Here is a 6,308-nt window from a genome sequence, read left to right as displayed (position 1 = left end):
TAATCTGAGTACATTTTGCATTAATGTTTGGTTTTTAGACTTTGTAAACCCTTCTGTGATCTAATAAATTTAGATTAATTTATCTGTGTCTTTTTAAATCCTTTCATGTTACTCTCCATCCTCAGTTCCTTTTTCTAAATAATCTCTCAATAAAAATCTGTTAAAAAAAGAGAATAGCATACATTTTAATTTCAAAGATTTTTACAAGGGTAAAGTATACAGAGAGGAATTTTTGACTTCTTGGACAATCTGGATTGTTTTGTCTTGCTTTCTTCTCTCTTCTTCTCTGTAGGCCCCCCCCCCCACCCTGGATTTTCTTGTAAGCTTTGTATAGGATTTCTGAAGAGGAATTCTGAAGATTGACCTAAAAACTATGACAACCAATATTGTTTTTCCATTTTTGGGTAAAACTTACCATACTTTTTGTCATGGTTCTGCCCTTTGTGGTCATATGTTTTCAGATACACTTTGATTTATGTCATTCTGTGTTTTGTTGGTCATTGGTTTCTTTTCCATTTTATGTTATATTTAAGCAGAGTTGTATTTTTTGACTTACTCTCTGTTGACCCCTTGTGCCATTTTGTGTCATTCTAGTTGTTTTCTAGTTATAATTAAGCAGTATTGTAATTTTGAGTTATTGTCAGTTGCTCCCTGGTGCAAGTCTCCTTTCCCCCAGCTCCCTTCCAGTTACTACTTTTCACACCTACTCCCTATCAGCTGATTAGCCCATTCTTTGTTCTGTCTCCTATGTATACCACCTGTGCAGTTCCTCATGGCTGGATTCTCTTCTTTACTTCATTCCTCTTGTATGTTTTTCCCTAGCATCTCCTAGTTTTGGGTTACCTGTTTGTTACTCCTGGATTTGTTCTTCTGTTACCATTTACATCTAAATTAAACCTGCAAGAAATAATCTCTACCTCCTCAACTCTGTATTTGGGTCCTCAACTAACTTCCACCAAACCTGACACTTTTATTTGAAATATCCTGATTTATATTATTTTATACTATCTAACCAGGTTCAGGTGTTTTTCTACTCTATTCATTCCTACCCTATTAAGAATTCATGAAATGTTTGTATTGAGAAGTGCAATATGACATTTTTTTTTTACATTGCTTCCAAACAACCAGTTAGCATACATATAGCATTTAAAGGTTTATATGGAGGCATGGTGACCCTAAGATCCTGCTCAGTGAGCTCAGGAGATTATGTTTCCCTTTCCTACTATCCTGTTCACTGTGAGAGCTGCCTGCAAGATAAACTCCCAAATAAATTTTGTCTTTATAGATCTTTGACAAATCAAAGTTGACTGGTTGGGTTCTACATCAAAATTAATGAAAAAGTAATACATTTAACCACAACATATAGCAATGCAACCAGGCAATAAAATAGAAAAAGAGTGAAACATAGTAAGTTGAATCCTTACTAACTCACAGTTTAGGGGGAGTGCTTTAGAAATTTCATCACAAAGAGTTGCTGACCTTCTGACTTTAAAGAACTTGAAAGAACAAAGAGAGGCAGTTTAAAATTTGTCTGGGTACCAATTCTTGGGATTATTTTTTTTAGCTCAATAAATATAAAGAAATTGAATTATCCTAAAAATTGTAATGACAGGTTATGTTTTAATACATTTATTCTAAAAATGTATTTTACAGGGTGACAAGTGCTGGTTAAGATTTTCAGTCATCCAGGTCATATTTATTCCAAAATTATTAAAATTAAAACAAACCACTACACAGACCAATATCTTCTTTTTGACTCACACCACCCACTGGAAACAAACCTTCTGTCATCAGAACCTTATAACACTTGGCCGAGCATGTCCCTACTAAAACAGAAGGGAAACACAAAGAACAGAGACACATCATAGATGCTATCCAAACCAAAACTGAGTGTTTTTTCAAATCAGCAAGGAAATCCAAAAGACACGAAGCAGAACATAACGGTGACAAGATAAAACGCAAAAACATTGCCATCCCATATGTTGCTAGTCTCTGAAAAACTCGAGAAGATTTTCTCTGAACACAAAATTCCAGTACATTTCAAACCAAGCAAGACCCTTAAGGCCAATTTAGACTTCTGACGCATAGCCTCTACAACTGTCAAATCTGTCTCTGTGCTTAAAAAAATGTGTCTCTCAAAAAAATCCTGACTACACGTCAGTTGGCCTCAAACCCGCGCACACCTCAAGCGGAAGTGCTCAGACAAAAAGCAGCTGTGATTGGTCCTTGATATGCCTTTCCAGCTGTCAGTGTGGTCGTCCTTCTCGATTCGGTGCCGGGGAGCGCCATTTTTAAAAACCAAGGGTTAATAACAGCAATGGATAACCACAATGAAAGGTTGATCCAGGAGGTTCAGAAGTACAACCACTTGTACGATGTCTCAGACATGTTGTTTTGGAAAATAAACACTGCCGGCACCGATGAAGAAGTTCTCGTGACCATCCGCCGAAGTTCTCACAAGTTCTCGAATAGGCTCCCCCTAGAGCTTTCGAGGGAAACTGCTGTGCGTCCCTAGAAATTCCAGACTGACGTTGCAGAAGCATATCATTAAAACTCGTTCACGACCAGACGCAAGCGACATTTGATGTGTGCAGTTGCAGAAGTATAATCCGCCCTTTAAAGCCAATTTATACTTCTGACGTATAGCCTCTGCAATCGTCAAATCTGTCTCTGTGCGCGAACACGCCCCCCAAGCAGGGACTCTGCAACCATCATCGCTCACTTCAAAAAAGTCCTGACTACACGTCGGACGGTCACAAACCCGAGCAGGCCTCAAACGGAAGTGTGCAAACAAAAAGCAGCTGCGATTTGTCTTTGGTATGCCTTTCTCGCTGTCTGTGTGGTTGTCCTTCTCGATTCGGTGCTGGGACACGGCATTTTTAAAAACCGAGGAGTAATAACAACAATGGATAGCCACGATGAAAGGTTGATCACGGAGTTTCGGAAGTACAACCACTTGTACGATGCCTCAGAAATGTTGTTTTGGAAAATAATCAATCCCGCCTGCGCCGCCGAAGAAGTTCTTGTAACCATCCGCCAAAGTTCTTGCAAGTTCTCGAATAGGCTCCCCCTAGCGCTTTGGCGGGAAACTGCTGTGTATCCCTAGAAATTCCAGACCGACATTGCAGAAACATACCAGCAAAACTGGTTCATGACCAGATGCAAGCAACATTTGATGTGTGCGGTTGCAGAAGTATAATCCGCCCTTTAGACAAAGGCTAGTGCATCCTAAAGTAGAAAACCCACAGATATAAGATGAGCGGCGTGGTGTATGCCGTTTAATGCAGTGAGAAATGCTCTGATCTTTATATTGGAGAAACCAAACAACCTCTCCACAGACGCATGGCTCAACACAGACAGGCTACCTCCTCCATACAAGACTCTGGACCAGAATGTTTACATTTTGGACAAAGAAGAAAGGTGGTTTAAAAGGGGTGTGAAGGAAATCTGGAACTTAGCGCTAATCCGGACATTTTGAATTGAGAAAGCTTTCTGGATGGGAAGGGAAATGTCTTCAAATTTGAAAAAAAGTCCTGTGGTTTGTTTTTTTAACCTTTTAAACCTTTTTTGGAACGGGTTGAAAAGCAAGATCTTTGTATTTGTGGGGCTCTTAAGTTTTATATACCACATGCATGTTCTTGTTATTTCCAAGGATAAGAACACTGAATTAAAAAAATGACCAAACATTAGACTGTAAGCACCGCATGAACAAAAAAATGATAGAAATAAGGGGAGCGAAAATGCAGAGAAGCTGTAAAATTCTCTTCAGCATTAGGTCTCTGCTAATTATCATCATCATTCGCACTCTGTGCAGACACTCACAGGGACGACTTGTGGTGGGAAAATAAATTAGAACAAAATAATCTAAGGAGCTAAAAATGTAAGCAAATGAAGCCAGAGGAGAATGGTGGATTTTATGCAATGATATGGTAGCTGTGAAAATGACACATACTTTACTGTATATTTGGTGAAGCACCATTTGTAATATGGCTGCTCTGCTCTCTGGTTGACCTCGCGAAATAAAGCAGGGCTGCACAAATGCATCATGTAAATCACTTTTCGACTTATGCCTTGAAGCAATATTATGGATGAATTAAAAGAAAGGACAAGAAGTGATTAAACAGAGGAGCGAGAGTAGGAAAGGCATTATTGAAGATGAAGCAGAAAAAAATCTAAATTTGCCTATCACTAATTTTAGAAACAACTCTGGCTCCTGCTAATTCTTCTTTTTTCCCCCCATCACTCAACATCACAAGTCATTTTTCTCTTGGTAATGATGTGCCGCCCTTCGAAGGATGGAAATAGAACAGAAGGGAATTACACTTTTATCATCTTGAATGATTGCTGTTTTATGTTCCTGAAAATCACGCCTATATTTAGAGAGCGAGATGTTCGCCTGAGGCTTTAATGCTGCAGGAGTTCAACATCTTACTGCTGCATTTTGCATTTCCTTGTTGTACTCACGGATGAAGTTGTTTTTAGGCACTAGTTTGTGTGTTTTTTTTTTATGTATTTGTCTTCTCTATGTGAATATTGCATATGCATGGACTATCTGCTGGTACACCAGTCATGCTCCTTAGATGTTTGAGTTTTTGGGTTTATTTTTATGTCTCTGTTTCTTTCCTGTTTATGTTTATCTGGTTGCTGTCATTGTAATTAATTTGTTTATTGATAAAAATTTTGAGTTCATTTTGGGAAGAGTACGTTGTGTCTTACATATTACAATTTTTTGTAACATGTTTTTTCCCTATGTTTCTCTTTGTCTGCTTCTAATTATTCTCTCCGCTTCATAAAGATCTCTTCCAATCCTTGGTCTTAGCTGCTCCTCAACTGCTCTCCTTTTTCACTCACCTGTTTGCATTGTTTCTCTTTACTCGTCCCTCTATCAGATCTGATTTTGTTCTTGAATTTTTTTTTTTAAACTTCTATGTCTGTGATGATTCATGATCTGTGTCCTGTTCTGTTATTCTTTTGCTTAGTGTTCCAGTCTAATACTGTAGGGTGAATCTGGGGCCTCCCACACCTGCTATTAAGCATATTTTCCTTTGGTTTGGTTCCAGGTGTTCACAAATACACAAATACTAAATACCAAGGTGCAGCTATAGATATATACCACCCTGAATAGTATTGCATAATCACCATAGCTTTTGACTCCAATACACATAGATATCTAAAGGATACGGTGCTTTTGAAGCTCTTTTTGATGTTTACTTTGGTTATCTGTTGTCTTCTTTTTGCGGTTATGCTCTCTGTCTTGGACCATAAACCTTGATAATAATTGTGGGCATAGATGACCAATTTTTAATTCTCGCAGAGGGTGCAGTTTGTCCCCACAGTGCTGCTCTTCACTGCTCTGCAACCCCTTCTCAGCCAAGCTAATGCCACAGGAAACCGCAGAGTTTGAGAACAGTAAAACACCACAACACACAGGATTTTTTTATCTTTCTGTGAAGCTTGAAAGGTTGACATTGGAAAAAGGACCACATCATTATATCTAGAAGGACAAAGCCTAAGTTGTGATAGTTGACATCTCCAGACCAACTTGCTGCAAAACAGACTGTTTGCAACATTTATTTCTGATCTTTAGAAATTACAGAGCCGGACTGAAGGGGAAAGCCTCCTAAGGGAGCCTTTCCTTTGGTGTGAGCCACGTGGGGCAAAGGAACCCTCCCTTTGCTGTGAGCCTACCATGCTAAGCTGCTGACTGCTAGAGGAAACTCATACTTTCCAGAACAGACATGGTTGAGTTTCACTAGTTTTTTTGTCAAGAGTTGAAATATGTTTGACTTGGAGCTGAACGATTTTTGTTAATAAACTCATATTTTGAACGGAAGTTAGTAGGGTGTGTGTTTAAAAAAAAACAAAGGTTAAAGGATTTAGTCTTGAAGACTAAATCTTGAAGACTTAACCATTGGTTAGTACCAAGTTAAATACATAAGAACTGCCCTTAGTGAAAGAATGTACCATTTCCCAAATAGGGAAATGGGAATGATAGGAAATTTTATTTTGCGCTTCTCAAGCCTCTGAAGACTCTTATCGCTGTTGCTTGGGCATCTCCTTCTATTGGACTTTTTCCTTCCATGACCTTTACTAAACTATGCTTTTACTTTGGATGGATAACTCTGTCGAGACCCAGAATTCTTAGCAATAACATTTTATGGCTTAAAACTGCATATCAGTGGCTGTTTGCAGGACAATATCAAGTCAGCTGTCCACCCCATGTTTTGTATCAATCCTGATCACATCCTGAGTTAAAAATCTGATTTTGTTTGCAATTTTCATTTTTTTTTGTTTTTTTTTTTTTTTTT

This window comes from Cyprinodon variegatus, unplaced genomic scaffold (genome assembly GCF_000732505.1).
Source record: "Cyprinodon variegatus isolate N-32 unplaced genomic scaffold, C_variegatus-1.0 Scaffold91, whole genome shotgun sequence".
Lineage (NCBI taxonomy): Eukaryota > Metazoa > Chordata > Actinopteri > Cyprinodontiformes > Cyprinodontidae > Cyprinodon > Cyprinodon variegatus.
Note: the sequence above shows the minus strand (reverse complement) of the source record.